Source organism: Zonotrichia leucophrys, chromosome 6, assembly GCF_028769735.1.
Source record: "Zonotrichia leucophrys gambelii isolate GWCS_2022_RI chromosome 6, RI_Zleu_2.0, whole genome shotgun sequence".
Taxonomy (NCBI): Eukaryota; Metazoa; Chordata; class Aves; order Passeriformes; family Passerellidae; genus Zonotrichia; species Zonotrichia leucophrys.
Genome location: NC_088176.1, coordinates 25,665,452 through 25,677,668, shown reverse-complemented (window position 1 = coordinate 25,677,668; position 12,217 = coordinate 25,665,452). Strand labels below are relative to the sequence as shown.

The 12,217-nt window shown below is 40.7% G+C and overlaps 1 long non-coding RNA gene across 1 annotated transcript in view; it reads right to left on the bottom strand.

The window, feature by feature from the left end:
• LOC135449634 (uncharacterized) overlaps positions 1-12,217 on the bottom strand; it is a 55,974-nt gene that overhangs the window by 8,669 nt on the left and 35,088 nt on the right. The window contains exon 7 of the long non-coding RNA XR_010440792.1: positions 6,721-6,860. This is a non-coding gene — a long non-coding RNA (uncharacterized LOC135449634). The remainder of the gene's footprint in view (positions 1-6,720; positions 6,861-12,217) is intronic.

Here is a 12,217-nt window from a genome sequence, read left to right as displayed (position 1 = left end):
TTCCCAGCTTCAGAATGCAGGAACAAATGTATTTGGAGTGATGAATAATAAACAATCTTTATCTCAACACACTCTTCAATCCACAAAGTCTCGAGACACTTCACAAAAAGTAATAAACTTCCTATAAAGAATAAGTCCCAATGTGCTGCCACCTCCACAAGGGGAAGTGGCAAATCAAATATACACAGCACTCTACAAAGGACACAGTTTCATGCAGAGCACTTGTGCATTGAAGCATGCATGAAAGATAGGAAGAGTTTTCAGGGTTTTTCCTCATATCCACAAGCACTTGTCTGTTGATGAAAAGAAAACTGGAAATGAAAGATAACCAAGAACAAAGGTTGCATTATCATGATTTCTAAGTTGAAGTCTTAATTAGATTTTAAAAATACAGCAACCCATATTTTAGGTGAACTTTAAAAATAGAATGGGACTGACCAGCTTGGAATTTGCCCAGAACACCAATTTTGAGACACTTGCCCATTAGGAAACCACTCAGTCCCTGTCAAACATCTGCATTTCTTGATATTTAGAAGCACAGGAGCTGCAGGAGGGCAGTGCCCTCTCAGGCCAGATTCTGGGCATTTGCTAAGTGCCAGCTCAGTAGCCTACAAAAGGAATTTCCTGAAAATGTTACTGCACTGCAGCACCATGTACTTGTCTTAACAATTTTCCTTTGAGCTTTATTCTGCAGTTCCTTATGTCATTGGGGCAGCTGGTGTGATTGGGTTGAAGATACAAACCCTTTGTGCCCTGTGGCTGAGGACTTTGGCTGTCTGTGCACCCCAGCCTGATTTTACACGACATGATTGCCACCATGGCAGAGTTTTAGAGAAAAATACTGTTAAGGTGTGAGAAAACCTATGAGCCAAAGCCACAGAGGCTAAGGAAAGCAAAACAATAGGCTCAACAGTATTTGCTGAGATGGGGTTACTTAAAGCTCAGGGATTCAAGAGGAAAACACTGGAAACATGAAAAGCTGTAAAATCCTAGGGAAAGAAAAGCTAAGAATAGGAAGACAGCAAATCTACAACATCAAAGATCAGCCTACCCCAAGGAGCAGAGGCAGACCCTTCCCTCACTTGAATTATGACTGCCTGTTCAGCAGAGACTCACCCAGAATCAAAAGAATATTTGTGTGGTCGTGTAGCACAGTATTCCCAGCTACTCACTGCATATATTCACCAATAAATGAATGTTGTGGACTCTGAAGTTGTTTTTCTTGCTTGCAGACTCAAGATACCCAAGCAAAAGCAACTCAGAGGTGAAGGGCTAAGGAAGAAATAAGCCTTTGCAAGAGGGAAATCTATTTCCGTACCTCTTTCTCTCATTAATTCCCTAGTGGCCATTTTCTCTGGGAATCCCAGACTATCAATGAACTGTGTGCTCATGGCAGCTGAAGAGAAGACAGGAGATACATTAGTGAAGCCTTTTCTCTCACCTTCCTCTTGGCTAAGGGAGCAGGAAAAAAGAACAGACATAAGTAAGAAATTCAGCAAGATGGGGTAGTTCAGCAAGTAGATGTAAAAAGTAGGATTACTGCCTTTGGTATGATGGTTGTGGAGGCTCAGAGTGTGCTTGTGCTGATCCAAACAGACCAGAGCCATATTTCCATTTCTGAAAGGAAAAGCAGGAAACAGTCTAAAACGATGTGTTCCTTGAAGAAGGAAAGCAAATGCTTTTGTCCCCTTCTAGATGTTTTTTCCCCCCAGAAATTCAGTAGCAGTAAACAGGATTTCCATGTAACCTGGGCCGTAGGAACTCAGGCATGTGTTCCCATCACCTGAAGGCTTCCAGTAGCCCAAACAGGAAGGAGCTGCATGAGCAGGGCTGTGGAGAAAGGCTGTGCTTTAGAGAGCAGCCACCACTGCCGTCTGCAGTACAGACCTATTCTGATCCACGTTAGCTGTGAAACCTGGCTGACAGCCCAAACTGGTAATCCTTCAAGCAATGCAGATTTTCTGGTTCAAACTAAGTGTTCCTGTCTTCCCATTTTCATGCTTTAAAAGCCTCCCTTTTTAAATCAGGGTTAAATCACAAACAAACAAATGCTAATAGAAAAGTTCACATGCATAACCCCTGCAGTGTATTTACCTATGTAAATAACATGTAATTTTCACTATTTAATTACTGTTTCATGTCCCATTTCCTGCTATAGTCTATATTTAAATTGCATATTTACCTCTATCTACTTTCTCATAATGTGTCTTGATATGAATATTCATGCCACCATTGAGTGGTTGATTACTTCTGTGCTAACCTTGAAAATACTTCCCTTGCAACACAGCAAACAGCCGGGTGCTGTGGTTGTGTAACAGCAAAGAAAAGAAAATACAATAAATAATGCTCAGGCTGTTTGGGATCAGACCGTATTCGCCTTTTTTTTTGTCCTCAGCAGGTATTTTTTTCTTTTCATATAAATTAAGCCAAGTTCCTTCTGACTGTAGTTCCCTGAATTAAAACTCTGGAGACCAGATTTCCATAGAAAAGGAGTGGTGCAAGTAATAGGCAGTGCAGATTTCCTACTCATGGTACAGCCTTTTCAGATGGGAGAGAAAAACAGTTTCTCTTGCAGCTGGATGCACATTTCTTTTTAATTATGTGAAATTTGAAAGAGTGTTCCTATTGTTCTAAATCAGAAAACAGTCTGGAGGAGTTATCTGAGGACGAAAGAAGGGACCTAGACCAACAGAATTAAGCCTGATAAAGTAACATGGAAAAGTCTGAATTTGAACTTATATACATTACGACTGGTTTATCTCATGAAACTTTGATGTTCAATTTATATTTCAAAACAAAGGCTTTTTTCCTCTTTTTAGATGAATAGAGCAATTTAATTTGGAAAATTAATGATGAGACATTTTTTCAACCTTTCTCTGTTTCATAATTCAAGATATATGGAGAATAACAGGCTAATTTTCCCCAATTTCTTTTGTACCTTAATCCCTAGGATGGAATGGGCCATGGCCTGGCAAAGCCTGTTTCCCCCACAGGGATTTTGGAGAAAGTCTAGAGTCACTGTGAGCCTGTCAAACACAGCCAGGTGTTTCCTGGGCTGAGTGGCTCTCCATATGCAGGACAATTACTTGTGACAGAAAGGCAGGCTTGCAGGTGGTGGGAAAGGGAATTATCCTATGACAATGTCATCTTGACATATCAGCCACATATAAGACAGCCTGTCACTCTTCTAGCCCTCCTTTACCTCCTTTGGAGCAACACCTGCACAGCTCGGTTTCCCCATGCGGCTCAGTTCATCTCCTTGAGGTTGGCTTAAAGATGCCTGCAAGCAGCTGCTGCTCACCCTTGGGGCGCTGAGCTCACAGCCAGGTAACCTGTCCTGCTGTTCTCTTTGAGATGAACACATCACTTTAGCCTACACTGCTTATACCTTCACCTCTAGGGGTGTCTTCTGAGCATCTTCACACCTAAGGCATCATTCTCTGACAGCTTTGCAGTTATGACTCAGTGACTTCAGAGATTTCCAGCCCACAGAAGAGTGAAAACAGGTCTGAGGTATGAATTTACTTCTGTGAGAAGCCAAGGGGTGTCTCCTACTGAGACACGATTTTATTTCATGGCCTGGGGGGTTTATCACACACTATGGAAGTGTGTGATATCACCACTATGGAGTGGTTAAGGAAGTGAGTTACAGCTGCTGAGATCATGCAAAAAGTTTAGGCTGATATGGATCTTCACCTAATTAATGCCCAGGGACTGAGAGTTTTCTCAGCTCTGTTGTCTCTCTGCTGTCTCCATTGGTGCCTGTAGAAGGCTCTTTGGATCTGCCCAGTGATGCAGCCCCACAGAGGCCAAATATATTCATTCACATTAAGAACACAAATGGACACAATCAGCATGGCAAGATTTTGATATGGCAGCCTTTCTCCTGGGTCCTTATCATCACAATTGTTACAGCACTGGCCAAGGATCAGGCTAAAATGCAGCCCTGCTATTCCACATGTGGGGGTTTTGTGGAAGGAAAGGTGGACAAATGTGCCCTCACCATCAGTGACCATTGTTGAAAATCAGATCATAATAACTTCATTTTATGGACAGATCGGTGCATTCTTTGCTGAGGACCACTTCTTTCCTACACAATGCTTTTAAAAGAGTTCTACTGGGAGAAAAAAATGTAAAAATACAATTGCCAAAGTTACTGAATTAGATCGTTGTTACCTAACATGCTGTCTTTTTTTTAATTTATGCAGGCTGCATCTTGCTCTTTTACATAGTTCAAAGTTGAGGTGGACAAAGTTTAAGTAACTCCATAAGGAACAGCAGGAAACTATAAGATCCCATAACTGCTCTGAGCTTTAAATAAGTTTCATCTTTAATGATTCTGTTCTGCCTCCAAATAAACTGAAAAATGACTAGAATCTAAAGCTTATTTAGGAAGTTGCCATAGTAACAATTAACTACCTCTAAGCCCTTCAGCTTTATTTTATCTTTTTTCACTGAGGTGCCCTAAATTACTTGAATCCTGAATTGCTACAGTAATATATCCATGTCTTTGAACTAAATGACATGGTTTTGCTAGAACCCTCATTATGTGAATATTGATTGAATTTCTAATTGGGACTAGACATCATCTTGCTGACAGCACCACTGCAAGAAGCCATGTAAGACCAAGGAAGATTAACAGAAAAAAAAAAAAAAGGAAAAATAGGAATGTTGTTTCTCTAGGGAAGCAGCTGGGATGATCAAACCGGGGAAGCAGTGAATGAAGTAGAATTAACTTTAATGATTGATTTTATATGGACAACAAACCTCCTCCAGATGCAGTGCTGCTTGTTTCAGCTATTATCCTCTTACACTCTACTCAATAAAAAAATACCAGAGGAACCCAAAGAGACTGACTTTGACCTGTGAATTAAATAATTACTCATTACAATGCAAAGAGCCTATTAACCCTAATTATTCTAATTTAGGTGCATTTTCCACTCACTTTGTCCTGACATGGGCAGTCCTGATACTATAAATTGTTTCATGAAATGTTGTGCCCTACATTTTTCATTATTTTGCCTGTTGTCATTTGACTTTTTCCCCATAAAACAAGCATTTACCTCCTATTTCTTAAACAAGACTCAAGCCTGTAGCATTAACACACACTGCTATTCTCATATCTCTTCTACATTCACATATTTCAAAATGCTCCTGCTTGTTTTCTGCATAGCCCTTATTTATTTTTTTGTTCCAGAAAAGGAGTTCATTTTTGTCTCATGGGATCTTTTTGCCATGTTTCCCAAGTGAAAGTGGGAAAACAACACTTATCCACAGCATTTTTCAAAAAGGAAGCAGTCTTCCTTACATCAGATAACTACGAGCAGTAAATGGCAGAAATTGAACTTTAAAGGAAGTAGAGGAAAATAATTCCCAATTTCACTTGGTATGCCTTTACTAATGTCAGTCCTACGGCAACAAGGAAAAAGCAGATGACTTTACTATTGCTTTGAAGAAAACAATATTCATCTGGATTACCCTTAAACCTGTCCTGGGGTTTAATAATCACTTTAACAGCAGATAGCTTAAAAGGAGTAGCTCAATGCTGGGTTTGTGTTATTTTCTCCATGTCTGAAAAGAATTTCTGCAAGTCTGCTGAATGCCTTTTTGATAATAAAAGAACAATATCCTAAAGCAAAGATGTTAGCTTCGTTCCTATATCTGACAGGAAGAAACACAATCATGCAATGCAAATAAAATCTGGAACAAAAGGGTAAGATATGGTCATTTCTGAACCAGAGAAAATGATTCAACAGCAGTAGATCTTTTTGTCTGCACTGCAGTGCTCAGAATTTTCATAATTTACATAACTAAGAGATGTTTGGCAGCTCAGCCTTGTAATTCACAAGGAAATAGCATCTGGCTATTTAGACTGTTATATTGACCTTGGAGGGCTTCCTGTACATATTTTTCTCCTGCAAAAATGCCTATTGCTATCACATAAAGCAAAATAGCAGTGGCACCAGTGTTCAGAACATTATATAGCATGAAGTAGATCCAGTTCCTGGGCCATGCACTCAGCATAGGACAGGACAGTGACATGGCCTGGCTGAGTGAGGGGAGTTTTCAGCCACAGCTGCACTGAATCTTGAAAGGTGCTAATTTGAACACTACCAAAAGGTATCTACCACCCTCACACGTTCCAGCTAAATCACCCTTCTCCCTTATTAGTCAGCTATGAGTTTCTATATCCTCTTACTGTTTTGCTATATTTGTTATAACAGACTGTACCTGCTAGGACAGGGTAGCTGGAGGTGGCTGCCTGTGACACATCTGATGAATTACAGGTACAATGGATGAGTGGAATAGGGAGAGCCACTGGGGCTGGGGACAGTGTCATTGTCCCTGTGGCCTGGCTGTGGCCATCACTCACTGACCAGCAGCAGGCTGCCTTATTGGCAAGGTTGAGCTGGGCTGCAGAGTGCAAGCACTGTCTCCTCCGTGGGTGCTCAAGGAAATGTGGGGCTGCAAGTGGCTCTGAACAAGCTGACCCTTGTCAGCCAGCAGGTGAGTGAGTGGCCGCCCCCTCTCAGCAGCACCGGGACAAACATCACTGCTACAGGCAGCTTCTGTGAGGGCAAATCAAAGGGGAGCAGCTGAAGGGCAGCTGTAACACACACTTATCAGCAGCAATTCCAGAAATGGTTTCTGATGGTACCTTCCCTTCTCCTTGTTTTTCTTCTCAGGATGGACATGCCATACTTTCTGAAAACATCTCACCTTGGAAGAACTTCTTATTGTGGGCAAGCAGCCACTACATCTTTAGGTCTTTTGGCCCTGGTTCCTGATGCCCTGTCCTCCTTCTCCTCTGCTGTTGTGGCTCGATGGGAGGGTGGTTTGCCAGTTCTTTCCTCTGAGACCTGTGTGGCAGCAGAACAGACAGCATCACAGCCCCAGAGACTGCCCACACCTTTGTTTCTGTGACCACCTGCATGAAGGCTTTGTCTCCCTGACTCTTCCTCTGTCTGCTCTGCCTTTCCTGCACAAGCTGCATGTGGCCTCCTCAATGTGCCCCCACCACATGTGATGCTCAAAACAGAACCTGGATGTACAAACATAACACATGCTTTTTTTTATACATAGACTTCATTTGTTCAGCCTGTTTGATTCACACACATTGATTCATGCATTTACTTTCCTTGGAGATATTAATACCAGCTCATACATACAGAATGAGAGAAGAAGCAGCAATAGCATTGAAATTGGCCTGTAACAGATGTTAGTGAAGATAGTTGTGATGTCTGCCTGGCATACATCTTTGTTTCTTGGGTGATGTGAGTGGTAGAGAAATAGAGGAGAAGGAGAGAGAAGGATTGTAAACCTGAGGTGTTTGTCTGGAAATGAAACAATTTTGTACTTTCATTGTTTCTGTCTGGAGAGGAGCCATCTTAAAACTATGAATTACACTGTGAACCTGAGGAGAAAAAGCTATACCTTTGATTTCTTGCAGAAACGTGTTGAGGTTTCTCTGCAGTGAGCAGAAAGCAGAGTGTGCTTTCAAAAGTAACTGGCCTCAGTTACAAATAGAACCAACTGTTAGAGTCCAGGTGGAGCCTGGTGCTATGAGGCAAAAGGCTCAGTGAAAACCTAGTTTGTATCTTCAATGAAAATAGTGAATTTTAGAGAAAGGGACAGCTATTTTCCTTTGCTATTTGTGAAAGGACATTTGCATATATCTCACTTACTAGACATGAGAGATGCAGTAAATGAATGACTGGTTGTCAAAAATCAAAAGTGATGGTTGGAATCACTGGAGTATGGAATTTCCTTCTCTTTTTTCCTTACCCCTTGCTGCCATTACTTCTGCAGTTCTCAAATCCAACATAATGGGATAACACCACAAACAGGTACCTGGTATCTACACTGCAAAGATATTTTTTGCTCTGTAAGTTCAGTTATGAATGGGCGATATATGTGAGCCTTGAGAGCAAGTTTCTCTTCAATGTAATTTTGCATCCTATTTAAAAAATGAAGTATTACAGTGGGAATAGGTATATTCATGATTCATGAAAACTTTGGGCACGTACTCAGTAGAACACTTCCAATATTTGGGCGATATGCCCCTCCCTGTTCAAAGTGTGTCCATTCAGAGATGTGCTTCAAGATCATAAAATCCAGAAGGAATTAAAAATCTGCCAAAATACTTTCCTAATAAGGCATTCTTTGGGAGTATTGTGCTGAGGACTCTCAAAATAAAAATGTCTGGCTGTCACTTATTGAGGTATTTGCAGTTTCACATCCCTCAAAACAGTCCACAAGGTGTCCCACTAAGGTCCATAGCTTTTGGAGCCAAACTTTAGCAACCAAGTATTTAAGAATATTAGTAACATAAATGACACATCTCAGAGGAATCAAAGGCATCTCAAATATTAAAAATTTATGACAGGATATAGGCATCAATAGGTACTTAAGAGCTTTGTCTGAGTGTGAGGAATTGTGTTGTCAACTAGGCAGAGGAAGTTTGTTTTCATAGCAGTTTGCTTGGAAATGGTCTGTTTAAGTAGAGTTCCTGGGCTGAATGAGTAAATACTTTAAGAGGGTACTTATTCTGCTTTAACACCCAGGAATTTCAGTATTTGAGCAGCCATTCTGCAAACTGCAGCCATTGCTTTAGCCAGAGCGTGCAGCTGACATGGAGATAACGTGCCACTCACATGAGCATCTCCATCACTCCCCTGCATTTCCAAAGGCATCCCCAGCTGAAGCACATCATCATGCTGTGCTCATGAGTTAATGATCAGAGCTAGATTTGAAGGAGTCGCTCCCACTTAGGCACAGCCTGGAGCGTTTCTTCAAAAATTCATTATAAGGATCTGCATGCCATTTTCCATGTGCTTTGAATCAAGGCTTGCACACATCTGAGCTCATCCCAGATCAGGGTCAAATAATCTTGAGATGCTGACATTATATCCCTGTACACACTGCACAAGTAGCTTAGTAATTTCTTGTTCATATTTTCACATATATAGGCTTCTATTCACATCTCTAGTGACTGTATATATTGGGCTAGACAGATTATCAGACTCACCTCAGAGGATGTGATTTATGTTGGTGTGTGTCTCAGGACATGCCACAATCAAGACAGCCACAATACACAGAGTGTCACCATACAATTTGAGAAGGCTTCAGCCCATACAGAATAACACCTTACCCCAGCAGAAGGCTTCAGACATCTGCCCACACAGAGCAACATCATTCCACTTTAGAAAGCTGCAAGTACCTGCCCTTCTTGCTCTTTAACCCAACCTTTTATCCCCTCCTGTTGATGCCCTGCCCCTGTGTGCCCTCTGCTCCCTGTGGTGGTTGGTCAGTGCCCCTGGGCACTCCCTGGCTCATTGCTGTCAGTGCTGCTCCCCTGCTGCTCACAGCTGTGCCCACAGGGGATGAGGCTCCCACAGCCCCACTCCCAATCACCACAAACCGTGTGCCTGCAGGTATGGATTGCCTTCCTCCAAGGCAACAGTAGTTCTCAAGACATTACACATATTAATCTCAAAAAGATGCTGCTCCTCTCCCTGGGGAATGCTGTTTTCCATACTGCTTTGCATGGTAAACCCCACTGTCTGTTCCAAGCAGGAAAGAAGCTCAAGGAAGAGAGTGAAAACTGATCCATGATAGACTTGATGGATTATTTTCTTTTTTCATGGCTTGTCTCCACAGCTACCAACTTCAGTTTAATTCTTTGTATTCTAATTTTCATTCTCTTAGTTACACATAGATAGTAAATAAATGCTTCCCAGGGAATCAATTTAGCATATTGAGACTTAACAACACCTGTTGCTAAATATAGATAAATAGGAACTCAAAACTGATATTACTCAGTAGAAAAAATATAGTGGCAAGATAACTACATAACAAACCAGATCCTAAATCACATCGTATCTTTAGTTGTCTTGGACTGCTTGAAGAGAAGAGTTTGGAGACACAAAGTTTCTCTCCTTTCTTGTTCTACCTCCCACAATTCTCTATATTGGTGACTGACCCTTCATAACTTGGAATTTACAGTAACAGCTGTGTGGCAGATAATCACTTGAAGTGGAAATGGAGGCTGGCAAATTTTCTAGAATAACAAAGGTAAAAAATTTCCAGGTCAGCGCACATGAGATTCGTCTATTGTAACTGGGAATCTTGGAAAAGATAAAACAAAATCCAAAGCAGAGTCTTGCTGGGGTTTCTGCTGAAAGGGAATTAATTTTAAAAAATCATGTAGTGTTTACATTTAACGTTGCTTAGCTAAGAACCCCTTTACAGGCACTCTTTTCTGGTGTTGCCTTGCAAGGATATTATGGTTGCTACTGGAAGAATTCGGGTAAAATTCTACTGTTCAGTGTATTGCTGTTGATAATTGTTCCTTTATTTATAAAGAATAATTATCTCAGTGCACAAATATATTCAACATGGACCTCTCTCACTCCTCCTATTCATACTCCTTAGCGTCAAATACAGCTTTCCAACTCTCCCTGTTAAAGAGCACTCCAGTTTCCTCTTTTTAAATTTGATTTTGGCAGGCTGACTGTACTTAAAACTCATGTTCCTTTTGATGTTGTACACTCTACAAAATGGACCATTCAATAACGTTTGGGTTTAGAAGGTTTCACAGTTTGCACAAAGTAATCCAGACAGAACAAAGAAGTAACCATCCAGAATTCTGATGACACACTCCTGAGTGGATTTTCCCCTGTGGGGAGGTTCATATTTCATACAAATTCAGAGGTTCCAGTAGTGTTTGAGGTATCAGCAAACCAGAACTATGCCAAAAATCAATCAATTTCACTGTGAGTAACAACAGAACTTGAAGCAGCTCCCATAAGGCAGAGAAATTGAAGGAAAAACCAGGGGAGTGAGATAATGTTAATTGGATCCTTGACACGTTACCATTTCCTGCTGAGCCAAGTTTCAGATAAGACATTTGAATGTGGATAAAATGTGATAAGCTAGTTTTGGATGAGTTATACAGAAATTACGTTTCCTCATCTATCTACATATCATTACACTTTACCATTAAAAACACTTGGTCTAGATGTATCCACAATTTAAATATTTGAGCGCTTACTACAGACTGAAGTGTTACATAGCCTCAGATTTCTCACCTCTACCACAAGTTTCTTGAGGAACCTGAAGGAGCTGTTAAAAGCTAGAGTGAGTTGTGTCTGTGTGAAGACATCTATGTACCATGTTAAATACATCTCTGAAGTTCATCTCCTACCTAGAGAAATTCAGTGGTGAGAGGGAGGGGAACCTCATGAGAAATCATTCAGAGGATCTGATGCTGGATGAGAATCAACGGAATCATCTGCAGATCAGTGAAATAATTTGTAAAAGATAACCACTTTCTGTGAATACTTATAACTTTGGAGAAACACTACATGCATTAGAAATCAATAAGGATTTCTTTTCTGAACAGTAGCAACAATGAAGCTCAGGGTGGGATTGCTTTGTAATTCTCCTTAGCCTGTAAACAATGGGCCTGCTGGGCTCTTATGCTCAAACTCTTTGGAATGAGTCAGTGGATTTGTTGGGGCATGGATCCCAACTGAAGGAGGATTTTTGTTCTTTGTGTATGAAAGCATGAATATCCAGTGAATGATACTTATACATTACACTGCCTACTGGTTTTAATACAGCAGACTAGAAAAATATTTTGAAGGCATCAAGGGCACCTATTATATATTATGGGATATCATCATGTATTAAATCACAGCCTCCTTAAATCTCTTGAAACAAAACTCAAACTGTTTTGTTTGACAAAACCTCTATCTTTTCCCTCTCAACTTTGTTATTCCTATTCTCCTCAGATGGCCCAGTGGTAGGGTGAAATAAATTATGATGCAATGACTAGAAGATTGATCCAGACAAGTGAAAAAAATCAAATGCAAAGCCTTGCTTTTTAAATTATGAGAGCTTTAAACATTTCCTGCAAGAAGATGCAAAAGAGATTACTTGATTCTTGGCTTTTCAGCCATGACCAAACTGAATATCATCCTCAAAACTTTATTGAAACTCAGCCTCAATTCATAGACTTGTTCAGGGCACTGACAAGTGAAACCTTCTGGCCTCTCTTATGTATTAAATCCAGTTTGATATCCTATAGTCCCGTTTCAGTCTTAAAAACTATTAATATGTTTTCAGCCATGTCAAATGCAATAACTCTTCATACAAAGTGGAATCGCTGTTGCCTTTATTCTCTTGGCCATGGGTACTGCTAGCTACAATTTAG